The sequence below is a fragment of the Cyprinodon tularosa genome, unplaced genomic scaffold (assembly GCF_016077235.1).
Source record: "Cyprinodon tularosa strain WSP-4 unplaced genomic scaffold, ASM1607723v1 ctg148, whole genome shotgun sequence".
In the NCBI taxonomy this organism is placed as follows: domain Eukaryota; kingdom Metazoa; phylum Chordata; class Actinopteri; order Cyprinodontiformes; family Cyprinodontidae; genus Cyprinodon; species Cyprinodon tularosa.
Window position 1 is genome coordinate 140,614 of NW_024038309.1, and position 14,380 is coordinate 154,993.

Here is a 14,380-nt window from a genome sequence, read left to right on the forward strand (position 1 = left end):
AACCTGTCTGTCAAGCTAAATCATCTGCTCACTGCCTTAGTTATTTCGAGACACACACTTCCACTCATTTAGAGTCAGGGTTTGGAGGTGAACTCTGAAGCCTTGGTAATACTTGTGTGCACAGTGGTGGTTCAGCAGCGAGAGTAACCCTCCTCCTTTTATTAAAGGGCTGGACGAAGGTGAGGAGGATGGCAACAGAGGAGAGGGAGTCAGGGAGATGGAAACTTAAAATAGCCCAGAATCATCAGCCTTTCTGAAAAACAGGCTTTTGCAAAGTCACACTTGCCTCAAGCAAAACATCTGAAGTCTCCTGGAATAATAGATTCACTATGCACTCTCTTTCGCAGCATGCATTTTTTTCCTCTCTACTGGGGTCTGTTGCAAAGAGAGATGTTGTTTAGTCCTCTTTTTTGTCCACATTTTTCTCTTCAACACAAAAACTGTAAAAAAAACTGCAACAAAGAAATCTCATGCTTTGTTAAATTGATAGCATACTATAGATTTTTTGAAAATATGCCTTTAGGATTCCAAATAACTAGAATGAGACAGTTCCTGCAAATGTTGGATTTACGAGCTGTCTTTCCAGGAAATAGACAGGATAATAACACAACCAGTGTGACGGATGAGTTTGATTGAATAATGTCTAGGAAGAGTCTAGGAATGAACTTGACAGTGACATTTTGGCTTTGCAAACCCCTTAACACACCAAGAAAACTAAAAAATCTGGATGAATAATATAATATGTAGCTAAATGGCATTGGGAGCTTTTTTAAATGTGAATACTGAAAAAATATATTAAATATAACATTTTTTGTGTCTAAAAAACTGTTTGATTTTAGAAAAGCACCTAAAATTAACCTCTCTCTACTTCTTACACATCATATTTTAACAAATTGTATATTATAACAAAGATAAATGAATTGTACTTTATGCAGTTAAAGGTAGGCTTTGGTTGAATTAAGAAAGAAATAAAATGTTTGCAGCCGTCTGCAACTCTCAGCCTACTGTATTAGCCTCTGAGATTTTCATCCAATTTCAACTTTCCTCACTGCGAAGCTCTGTTGAACCAACCCACAATGTTTATGTCTAAAGTATAAATGCTTTCCTTAAAGGTGGTGTCCCATTTTTCTTCAAGTAACGTCATCATCCATTGTACTTGGCAATTCTTTTTCCATGTGTCAGACAATTAAGTCCTTCAGCCACAGAGTATTTAGCCACAGATTGACATTTTACATTTGGTTAAATTTGCTTCATGGCATTTTAAGCTGCAGCAGAGGAAGGTAATGAGTTTGATAAATATCATCAATGATGTGAAATTATTATATATACATTAGAGGAATTATGTAAATAAAAACAAACTGCGTTTAATCTAAGGTATTGCACCAGTTGCTATTAGCTATAAATCAGCATCATGTGCTTCTAGTAGGGGATAGCAAGACGGTAGCAAGGCAATACGGTTAGAAAATATAATCTCTGATTTTTTTCCTACCAACTCAGCTTAATTGATTTTTTTTTTACTAACAAGTTTCATAATGAAAAATGAAATATATTGCTTGCTAAAACTAGCTTTGATTTCAATCATTCCCTCCAGGATCTTATATTAAAGGGCTACGAAATTCAAGCCGTGATTCATGCTTGTAAATTAATCTCGTTTCTCAACAAGCAATAAAAATATAACACACTAAATGTTTGCAGTGAGTGGTTTCACACAGGGAGTTCATTTATCAGTTATAGGTACACAGCTAAGAGCGAAACGGGATAAACTGATGTTACTCTGACCTATGCATGCTGAAGGACTGGATTGGTTAAAAAAATACAGAGTTTCCAAAAATGAAATCTTCATAAGCAAAAATATTAATTAATTAATCAATATGATTTATTGATTTGGCATCCCTGGCTGCCTGTATTACTCATTTTTGGGTTTCCTCAGCAGTACATTGGTAAATGACATGGCTATTACATTTACCAAGCTCATATGTGTACAATATCAGATCAAAATATGGTAAAAATAAGGTTAAACTAAGTAAATCTGTGTGTGATTGCTCTCTGGCTTAAGGACCAAGATCTCTGACACAAAGAAATATAATTTTTGAACTAAATTTGCACTATAAAAGTGAAAGTAAAAAACAAAGGCAGTCGGAATTTTTAACAGTGCAAAATATATATCTTAAATCTGTTTGAATGTATTCATTTTTTTGTTCAAACTAATGGATTTATTTGATATGATTACAGATTTAGCAAAGGTAATTTAAATTCAGTTTCTGATGGCACTAGTTTGCACCCATACGTCTGCTCCTTTATGTTAGAATTGGTTCTCAATGCGCATAAATGTGGAAATCACTAGGACTGAGTTCTCGGTATTATGTTTTTCTCTGTCAGTACAAATTGAAGATTAATGGTGATGAAGTTGCTTTTCTCCATCTATTGCTTTAGAAGAAAACAGTTAAAGCACAACATGAGCACATAAAAAACATGACTTTCTACCAAAGTTTATTATATTCATGTAGCATAGAGTGTCATGTCGCGTAAGATTAAAAACAGTTTAAATAGGCAACTAAACTTTGCAAACTAAATTAATTAAAAAAGTTCAATTCAAAAGGATTTTTTTTTAAACTACGTTTTTAAAAACAAACCTTCTATGGGTCTCTATTGGTCAAACTTTTATGCAGGGTATTCTAAGGCCCCGTCCACACGAAGCCGAACCCTGGCCTAAACGCACAAATTTTTCACCAAACCAGCCTCTTTTCCATACGAAGCCGGCGTTTCGGGGGTCTGTAAACGATCTTTTTTTTATTCAGCCTTCTGAGTGGGAAGATTTTGAAACGCTGTTTTCGCGTTTCCATCTTTAAGCTCTAACCGCATTTTTTTTTTTACACGCATGCGTCATAGCGTCGCCTCTAAACACGCATGCACGACACAGTATCACAACAACAATGGCGCCGTACTGTGTTGAATGGTTGCTGCTCATGCTACTCACCCTGCTGTCGGGCTTACAACAGAATCTTCTTCTTCTGGAATATCTCCAGGAAGAACAGAGCAATATCGACGACATAGTTCAGCACCTGAATTTGACTGAACCACGAAAATGGACCCGCAGGGCAACCATGTATAAATATTAGTGCGCATGCCCAACATTTCGTCGCCTATTTTTGCTTTGGCACCACAGCGCCACTTACAGGCCTGGCATACATTTTGCAGCGTTTTCATGCATTCGTGTGGACGATCACATTTATTTTACGTCTCCGTCTTTACGACAAACGTTCTGGAAAATATTAGCATTTCGTGTTCGTTTTGACTTCGTGTGGACGGGGCCTAAGTTATGTTACTATTCAGACGTAAAAGTCAAAAACTCTAAAGATAGTAAAACTGTAGTAATTTTGCTTCTTATGAGTAAAACAGCAATCAAATAAAAAAAAAATACTTGCTCCTAAATAATATATGCCTTAACAACATGCATGTATGCACATATTGTTTGCATTCAAACATTAACATAATTACCTTAGATCGTGATCAATAAACCAACACATTCGCTCTTTCTGTCCCCTGACTCCAATCTCCTTCAACCCTCCTTAGCAATCCCCAGTATAGCCAGCTACTTCGTGCTCAGGGAGCAAAAGCAAAATCAAAGTGCTGTGTGAACTATGGCTCGGATATGTTATTAGGTGAAGCCTTTGTTTTTCATAGCACGCAGAAGGAACGGAGGATTTAAACTTTTATATTGGAGAGCATACAGATTAGCCAAATGGTAAACAGCCGGCGCTTCCTCGCACCGCTTTTTAACTTGGTGGTGCTGTAGATTCTAAAGGTTGACTTGTGTAAAGAGAAAGGGATGAAGATTTTGTCACATCCTCCTCACACTTCCAGAAAACCAACAATTAGCTTGGTTTCCTGTTTTGGTAGGGGGCTTTTATTTTAAATGGGTTAAAAAAGGGGACAACATAATACCTTTTTTCATCAAATCCTCTTTCAACGCTACGCCTGATTGGTCAGGTGCTGATGAAAAGGAATTGCTCATGTGTGCTAAAGTGGATAAAAGGGGCTCTCGCTGACATCCTGTTCAGGTTTTAGTATATAATTACATTATTTGTATATATGTGGGAAAGCAAAATGAAAACTGCAGAGCCAGAATGCAGTTGCACTCAGACATGCAAAGAGCCCGCAGTGTATACAACATATGCACGCATGCATCTGTGAAGGGTATGGTGAGCGCATTGCCACGTTGTCCTGTCATCTTTTATTCAGCAGGCCACTGAGCGTCTATTTTCAGCTCTGCACCACTCTGTAGAATGAGCTGCTTTCTAGCAAAGAGAATGGGTTAATTTGGGCAAAACATTCCCCCTCTTTCCCACAGATACACACATCTGCATCTGTGCAAGCTGCATATTCATAGACGCATCTTGTGCCAAAGCTGTGGCGCCGTTTGACATCTAACAGCGGGGCGACAAAGTAATTTAAACATTGCTCCGCCATATTGCTCCACACTCTGGATTCCTTACTGAACCAATTTTACTGTAAATAAACAGCCAGTGTTAAATGTCATTTTGAAGCTGACAGCCTTGAAGAGATCGAAGAAGAAGGGTGACTTTGCTGCTCACCACTCTTTGAAGAGCAGGGAAGGGTGTGTGAAAAGAGTCAGTGGAAAAGGGCCCTTATGGAGTCCTTTTTGAGTCTCTGGTGGGAGTCTGTAAATTAGAACCTTTCTCCGAGTCTCTGTCATAATTACACTGATACGCCTATTTAATATTCAATGAGACTTTTTTTTTTATCCGTGATGTGCATGCGAGTGGACAAAAAGGGAAACATTGCTGCAGGACGTGCCAACAAAGATATGCAAACATGTGCTCATGAGAGCGCTCAGAGGGCTACGTTCAAGTACGAATCCATTCTTATTGGCACGTATGCTTGAGGCATACTGTTGCGTGGCTCATGCTGTTGCACAGAAGCAGCAGTGGATGAGTTTGACCCCTGGAAGTGGGTGAACTCATTCCGGTTGACCTTGGTGGGAAGAAAAGCTAGACCCTTGTTAGTCTTAGATAGCTCTCCCACTGACTGAATCTAACTACAACAGATCTGGTTACAGTGATTCTTTAGACACATAAAAGAAACTGAAAAGAAATAATTATACTCAAAAAAAACAAATAGGTTTTTCAAAGCAAGTGATTTTAATGAAACTGATGAGACCACAACATTATATTTAATTGCCACCTGTATTGTAGCATACTGTATCTACTACAATTAAACAGTAACAAGAAAATGAAATCCAGCAGAGGTAGAAAAATCCAAGCTGTTAAAATAGGACTAAATAAAAAAAACTTTAAGCCCAAATCTTTGAAAAGCAACTTTTGCAGAAATTTCTGCACTCAGTTTGAACTCTACACTCTACACAGTTTGAACCATCAGTCTGAGAAACTTAAAATATTTTATGCCATTTGCTCATATAAATTTTTAACTGAAGCTTAGCCTGTGGAGGGAAAAAAAAGATTAAAACAAACTCTTTATATAGGAGACGAGTAAAGATACTTTTAAACTATTAGATATGCCAAGGCACAGTGAGGGTGGTCATCAATAACTGGAGACAATATGAAACAAAAAGATAGCTGAACATTTGTCTAAATCTGACAAGACAAAACTAGTCAGAGTGGCTGTCACTAACATCAAAGACGATCGAGATGCAGTTTTATGTGCATCAATAGACTCACAGGTTCTTCACATTTATGAACAAAGGAGAAGGGTTACAAGATGGGGCTTTTTCTAAATGTCTTTCTCCAGAAACGAAAGAGAAACGGGCCTGAATGAAATGTGGAAACCTGTGGGTCACACTTTAAAACAAACATTAACCCAAAAACAAAACTGAACAGCACCAGTTCCTGACCAACATGTGAAGCCATTAACATAGATTGAACAATGCTACATTCAAATATTGATCCCACTATGACTCAAAAGAATAATTACATCAGACTTAATAGGACTGAGACTCAAAGACCCCAGAAAAGACCAGGAAAATCAACAACAAATTTAAGATCTTTTTTCGTGGTAGATGAACCATTTTCGGAGCTGTGGTAATTAATTAATTAAATATTATAGCACATTATAGCCATTTCTTTTAATCACAGCTTAATTAACTGATACAATGTCATTGTTTGAACAATCCTTTGACACATTAATATTAAGTCATGCTCAAATATAAAATCTGTCTTTTTAGGGTCACATCCAAAGCATAAAATTAAATACATTTAAGATGATGTCACAAAATGACATTTAGAGACATAATAATTAGTAAAGATCAAAATGAACCTATGGTGAAAGTCCTGCTTAAATTTTTTTTGTTGCCTTTTCATTTCATTTAGTTTAGCAAATAATAAAATAAAACAAAAAAGGAAAATATACACATATACAAATGTCATAAACTGGGATACCTTGAATACAGGGTCCATCTGTTCCCGTTTATGACAACAAACTTAAATACCAAACATAGCACAACTACTCAAATGGAGTAGGAAGAATTTAAAAAAATGTAAAGGGTTCTACTCCACTGATCTCCAAAATTAAAACAAAAATTTGAAAAAAAATCACAAGCCTCAAGAATATAGCTTATTACCATATAATTACAACGTATGGTATAAATCCTGCCTTCTCTACAATGTATTAACTTTCATTTCCAACAATCTGCTGTCAGCTTACCCCTGTCCCACCCTCAAAGGTGGTTATAAACTTTGAAAACAGCTATTGAAAAAGCCTAACGTAGAGTTCTGGTAATATACCAGAGGGTATTATATTAAAAATCTATGTAAAGGCAGTGAGCCTCATTAATCATCCTGAAGTATAATTAAAAATGAAAAGGGATAAGCTTGATTACAGTTATGAGATATTGGCAGAGTTACAGCATTGGACGGTGGTTTCATTTACACTGTTCTGCCTAATGAAGTAAAAAAAAAGAAAACTCTAAGTTAACTTGGACAAATATTAATGACAGAAAGAGTTTAGTTTGTTTACCACCTGCGTTCTTATTTTCAGGTTCCCACAGTGACTGGAAAACCCAAGAAAGCAAATATCTGGAGGTCAACCCATCCAAGGATAGCAGGACAAGCTTGAACACAGCGAAAAGGTTAGACCTTTTTTTTTTTTCTTTCTCTTTTCCAGTGGTATTCAAGGTGTGTATCTCAGACTTTTATAGGTATCAAAACGTAAAAGCCAGTGGATGTCACATGCGCATGTACGTCCAATACGCTGCTGCTTGTGTTTTAAACCTATATGCGGGCTATTTGTAAATCTCCCAGTAGCTAAGTCAGGTCATCAGTATGTTGGCATGTTGATGTCTAGAACAGGCATAGACATGAGACGAAACATTTCTCACCATTTTACTCATTAATCCCCTTAGCAGTAACAAACCTGCTGCTGATGGCTGATATATTGTTATTGTGCATTGCGTGGCAGAGCTCCATTTCTCTCAATCACACAGTTCTTGTTTTATCATTCTAGCTTAGTTACTTCTCGGAATGTCCCCAATCATTTCACATAAGTCATACTTCACATATGCATTACACAAATAAAATGTGAGACCCATGCAGACCAGGATCCTGATCTACAAATTGCATTTTTGTGCAGATTAAGAGACTAGCAATGCATTTACCTGAAGACTAACCCCAAACATCAATAGTGGATAGTGGAAATTGCCCAATAAATGTTGCACTGTACTAATTGGGGAGCCATTCCATTAAAACTTCTCTGCTATTTAATACTTTAGCAGACAGTTGGTATTGAGTGCTGCATCATTTAGACTGACTTTTAATAGATTATTACCGCTAGAATGGTTAGAACATTAGCTCTCCCAACTACATTTAGCCTTTATAAAAGACGTTAAGAGAAAAGGTAAGTTGTATGTTTTAAGACATCCTTAACTACAAATTCTTAAACAGTATTATGCATTTCAGTGATATAGCCTTCACTGCGACATTTCCCTCATCCTATGTTGGTCACGCACATTTCATACATGAGACTTCTTGCAGGTGAAAACCACTTTCTTTGGATTTAAACATTAGATGATAAATCTACAGTTGCTGTCACTGCATAGACCACATGGTAAAAAAGCCTTTTCATGTAAACTTTAAGGAGAAATTACCATGCTCTGCCTCACATTACTACTCACCAATCAGAGACAGTGGGTGTAATGCTTACTTGGCTGGCGGGGTCAACATATGGGCAACTCGTGAAGGGGGCGGGCAATGAGAGCTCTTGGTTGACCATCATAACCATGTGTTTCAGAGGAAAGCAAGAAGCTGCTGCTCAGAGAGGACAATTTAGGACGATTGCTCAAGCATATATAAATCAAGCAAAACATCACTTTAAGCATGGTTTTCATTAAAGAATAGGATTATAAGACTGTTAAAAGCAGAAAAAAAGGCCCTTTTAACAAAAAAGTGTTGTTTCCTTTAAAAATAACCATCAGACTTTAGTTAAAATGGAGTTGAAAATGTAATTAGACAAAACAAACTCCATAGTCAGTGATCTATTGTCTGTGCACGCTTTGAAAATGTCTGAAGGCTTTCTCTTACAGGTCTGTACTGCGATACAAGTGTAAATAAAACCCCTGTAGTGGACTCAGGGAAAGCACAGATCAATGTAACATTCCTGAAGGAATGCAAAACAAAAGATTACCATTGTTGTTACTTGAATGGGCTTTAGGTTGTATTAGTAGAAGGAGCTTTCTTCTATTTTATATACTGTGTTTAAGGTGAAAAGCAATATAAACATTGCTTGTTCTAAAGGCCGAAATGTCTTGAACCAAACAAGGAAAAGTATAATGATTGTGCGACTGCTTTAAGTGCTCACAACCTTGGGAAGGGAAAACAAGCTGTTCATTCTGTCACTTCCACAATATATCATGCAGGCCACAGCCATATTGAAGTTTCAGGTTGGGGTTTATGGAACCTTTTTGACTTTCTAGGTTAACATTCATAGATAGCATTGCTATTGAGCTTTTTGACTAGCTATAGAATTTATTAGATTTCTATGTGCAAATCAATCCAGGCCCACTAACTCTCTGACAACATTGCATAGCATCATAGCAGTGGGGATTTCTCATCTAATACGAGGGAGGCTAAACGTACCCTGTACATTTCGAAAAAATTATCGGTAAAAAAATGCATTGTCAAACTTCATAAATGTATTAATTAAACAACATTAAATATTTGTCAAAATGCCCATATTTTCATGTGTATGTTGTAAATAAATAACCTGCTTGATCCCACGTGTGGATGCGATCTTCACTCCTTTTCTGGAATAGCAGGACGCTACCTGTCAGCCTCTATGAGAAACATCCCCGTTTATGTTTGAAACTCTGACTATTGAGGTAAGGAGCGAGAAGTTAGAGCCCTGATTGGATAATACACCAAAATACATCTCTTCCAGTGAGGCTAAAACTCTTTTGGAGGTCTATGGAGCAGGGGCGGATCATGAAGCTAGCTGCTCGATGCTGATTGGCCAACATATTTAACGATGGTTGACTACAGTGGCCAGACAGCGAGGAGGAAGGAAAAGTGATCATTCATTTAGAACAGTCATCTTGCGCTGAACTCTTGCCAAGGTTTGTGGACTTCATTACTTCATAGCCTTTCAGAACACCTATGATGTATTTTATGTGTTTCAAAATGGCAATGCATTACGTGATGTTTGGAATTGATCAGCATCATTGAGACTTAGACTGTTTTTATTGTCATTTTGGATAGACAGACGTGTATATAAAATGAAATTTTGTTTTGTGCAGCTTCCAGAAAATTCCCATTCCTTAAAGCACAGCAGTGATCAAATGTAATCCCCTTCAAGAAATACAAGCATTGTTGTGCCCCTTTGACCAGTAAGGTGGTGTTTACAGTCCAGGTGAGATTGTCTGTGGAGCCTCCCCTGTTTCACAGAGCAGCTCCAATGCATCATAGTGGTGATAATAAGCACCCATACAGTAGTAGCTATTCAAAATGTCCCCACTTTCCTTAATGGGTCCTTGGCTGGTCCCCTAAGATTCCTTTTTTAAATATCAATATTTGTACTAAAATATTCTGTCATGATTTGTGGACATTAAGATCTAAAGAGAAGCGTCTTCTCTTGCTCAGACCCTGTAATTAAGTTAAAGGGTGTGGTCAGAGTAAAGAATATGCACGCCCAGGAGAAGGAACAGATCAGTCCAGTGGATGGAAGTTGGAGGGGATTCTGCTGGGTGTTGCAGGGAGTTGGGCTGCCATTCGACTGGCATTTATTTGGGAAAGGCCATTTTGAATGGCTGCTTCTATAAGCCATTTTACTGCTTTTGTCAAAATACTTTACACAAGCAGGGAAAAAAGAGAAATATAGAAAGTAAATCATTAAAAGAAGATGACCTGTGCAGTAAGAATAATCATATAGGCCTGTTTTTATTTAGTTTGTCTCTTATTGTTTGATAAAAGTCAGTCTGGTTCTATGGTCTAAAAAAATACACTTTTTTATCATGATCTGTTTGAAAAACAGAATCCTACCTGCAGAGGGCCAAATGGATTTGCTAAATCTTATTTTTCTCATCAGCCACTATTCACTCCTTCCCCACTGGCACTCAATAGTCCCAAACTGAATTGACAGCTGCTTATTGCATGCCTCTTTAAGGCCTGAAGCGTGAGCAAAGGTGTTTTGCTTCAGGGAGAAAGAAAACAGTAAGATGTTGCAAATGTCTGGTTCTCAGTCCAATAAGCATCTGTCTTCTTTGATCTTGTTTTTTTCTATAATTGCTTTCTTTTCTCTTTCAAAATAATATCTATAAATGTAAGCTTAACAATATTTGTTTTGTTGAAAAATCTTAATGAAAGGGATTTTAAATATAAGCTTATTGGCATCTCTGTTGAAGCGGTTTTAAAAGACCTTCCTGTTCTTGCAGCAGCATTAACTTATATGCAAAATTATAGAAAGCAACAACAATAAATCAGTAAAATCATCATTAGCAAACTAGTTAGCAACCCGGCTGTAAACGCTTGGCACATCCCCATATGTTGAGAAGGCAGAACTTATATCTGACTACCTACGATTTTGTATCTGGTGAAACTTTTCCGCAAGTTTTTTTGATAATTTTCTATCTTAAAGACCCAATATAGAGTTTGCAAATTTCATTAAATTTCTTTAATGTCCTAATAAAAGAAGTCTAACAAGGATCAAAAGCCTTTAAAATGTATAAAACAGCCCTGGAAACAGTGGAGCTCCCTACTTGTCTGAAACAGCTTAAATTGCACAAAGCAGATAATGGCTGATCTTCTTCCCAACAGCTGTTGGACTTTATAACCATCACCGCTCTCATCAAACTTTATGTGTTTTATGTATCTAATAATTTTACCCATTCTTTTTTTTTCTCGTAAATAGTTGGTGCTCACATATTTCTTATTTAATCCTTCTCAGTTGCACATATCTTTGTTGTTTTTTTAGTTTTTTTTTTCCTCGATTAATCTATTCTTAACATCTAATAGCAGTAAAGTGATTTTCTTTTATGTTGCAAAATTTGGACTTACTGCATAATCTCATATCCTCATTTCCTCTTTCTTTTTTTTTTTTTAACCTCTTGTTTCTAGACCAGGGGTCTTCAAGGTTTTCGAAGCCAAGGACCCCCAAACTAATTGCGAGAAGGAGCGGGGACCCCCTAATTGTATATATTGTATGAAATAGTGTTCTATCAAACTGGTCCTATAGTCACTCTATTACATATGGAGTCATGTAACGAAAGTAATTTCTCCCTGGGACTATTTAAGTATTCCTGATTCTGATTCCTGGTTGATGGGACAGGTGTTGTGAATGAAACGGTGTCCAGGTTTGAAAGAGCTCCTATGTGTCGCTGAATGTGTGCATTGATGACTGAAAGACATCTTCTGCTTTCATTTATCTGTTTACTACAGTGTGTTGAATTCATGTCAATGTGTATTTAAAGACATTTTAATTAGTGCAAAAAATTGCAGGAGGGAATATAAAAAAAAAAGTAATCAACCTCAAGACTTTCGCGACCCCGATGCAATACCTCTGCGAACCCCCTAGGGGTCGCGGACCCCCTGTTGAAGACCTCTGTTCTAGACTGTTTCTTTTGTGTTCAACTCACTGTTGGGACATGCTAATTTTCCCCGTAAGAAACATGAACTTTAGCTACTTTTATTTTTTCATAGCATCACAAATCACCCAAATGCTTCATTTCCATTTATTTTATAGGAATAATTTAGATACAAAATAATTTTTATATAACAGAATGAAAAAATGGTTGTTGTTTTTAACCAATTTTTACAAAACAAGTTAGATTTTACAATGCAATAATTTTAACTGTTTATTTGAACTCCTCACATTCTTAACTTTGTATGCTGCATGTTGCTCTGAAGCAGAGTAATAGTTGCAACCATTTTGAGCATAAACTTTAGCTTCATTTGAACATCTTTACATTTCCTTCCCATTCAGCAGGTCATATTAGATTAGGTCAAGTGTATAACTTGCTGGAGGAAACATGTTCAATTTGCGTTTCAGAAGCCTTTATTGAATAATCGATCGTTGATCATTAATGTGACACTAACTAAAGGCCGAAGACTCCACTGTGCATTTATCAAGATGGCTGCCATGGCCACAGCAGCACAAGGCCGCCAGTATAGGACGGAAAATCGACTTTGAGGTTCGTGTGGTATCTTAATAGACATCTCTGTGTGTATCTGTCTGAGATTGTGTCTAGGTGTAGGTAAAGAGTCAGTGGTTTGGCTTTTTTGTGCATCTGCTAATCCACAACAATAAGGTAACTGAAACTGAATAAGAAAGAAAAGAAAATATGCAGTGTAATTCAAAGAGTCTTAAATGTTATGTTGAATAAAACTCTTAATGGTTTGCAAATGTGTATAAAAATAGCAAAATTTATTATGATTTTCACTTTTAATTATCTTAATTAGCTATGAACACCATAAAAAGCACTAAATCGCTCAAAGTAATAAAGCTGTCTGGGTTAACAAAACGCTAAATCTTATATAAAAGTCTCAATTAGGATGATAACATTTCTAATAATATTGCTAAACATCTTTCTATTTTCCTTCTCTATATCTATTTAACCTTTGATTAAGCAGAAAGTCCTTTAAGTATTACTGGCCTGTCCATTTGCAGAAACTTGCTGTGCATCTGAAGCCTATTAAATATTACAGTCAGTCTGTCAACAACTCGTGATTATTAAAATCAGATATGTTGGAGAGATTAAAAAACAGCTTTGTGCTATTAAAACGCTATCCTCCGCTGCTACATTTTAGCGATGCATGTCTCTAACAGTGCTGCCATCGCAGCCAGTCTAAAAAGATGCTCCTGTCACCCAACTATGCTTAAATTCAGTGTTAACTTTCAGATGTTTTAGTCTCTCTTTTTCCTATGTTTCAGTTTCAATCGATACAACCAGTGGTATTGTTTTCTCCATTTTGTTTCTTTCAGCACATTTTAATTCAGTCCTAAAGCAGTTAATTAAAGGAATTGCTGCGGTGTCTCTAAAGGCTGCACCTCCCCCTGAGGGGCCATGTTCCCCAGAACTGTGACGGCAGTTATTGCAAACATCTCCCCCTTCACTGCAGGGGGCATGTTTACGCTGCTCTTTGCAGTGAAAGCAAGCCCAGGAATCATGCAGCAGCCAATGGTGTGACAAAGATGGTGGGCAATGATGTGTGTGGACATGTTGGTGAGCAGTATTTCAGCCCTATATATGAAGTGCTGCGTTCATCAAAGTGTTTTATGGATCTTTAATTCACATGCTGTGTTCTGCCTCATTTATAATGTAGTATAAAGGATCCAGATAGCTTTTTGTGTTTAGGGTATGGTGGGGTGACCATACTATGAGAAAGAGTTGTGAAAATCTTAGCCAATTAATTACCTTACCTTAACAATTCAACATAGTTAAAGTACATATTTTCTGTTTGGTTTGTGGGCTTCAATAAGTTCAAATGTAGAAAACGATGATGATGATGATGATGATGATGATGATGATGATGATGATGATGATGATGATGATGATAATTTTATTTTTGATTAAAAATTAAGAAAATAAAAATATTCTCCTATACATACACATATATATGCACCTATATATGTATCTTATAAACTTGTAAAAAAAAAAAAAAAAAGCTAACTTTTGAAGCAAAATTTTAAAATTCTGTGAAAGTGAAATAGATATTTTTACTTCCCATGTAATGATAAAAAACAAAACAAAAACAAATTCCTTTTCTGTGTTTCTATGCAACTCTAATGTGAATTTTATTTGGTTTGAAACAAATTTACCAAGTGAAAGCGTAATATTGCCCTACGTCGCCATCCACATTACATCATCATGCATGGCTGTTATAAACAGAAAATAGAGGCTGCAATCCATAGATCAGTT

General features: G+C 36.6%; 1 protein-coding gene across 5 annotated transcripts in view; it reads left to right on the forward strand.

Annotated features, from left to right (window-relative positions):
* nlgn2a (neuroligin 2a) overlaps positions 1 to 14,380 on the forward strand; it is a 308,659-nt gene that overhangs the window by 54,237 nt on the left and 240,042 nt on the right. For 3 of the 5 annotated variants that reach the window (XM_038279104.1, XM_038279108.1, XM_038279105.1), the window contains one exon: positions 7,015 to 7,105. The gene's annotated coding sequence lies outside the window, so the exon portion shown is untranslated. The remainder of the gene's footprint in view (positions 1 to 7,014; positions 7,106 to 14,380) is intronic. The other 2 variants (XM_038279106.1, XM_038279107.1) reach the window with 1 other exon arrangement.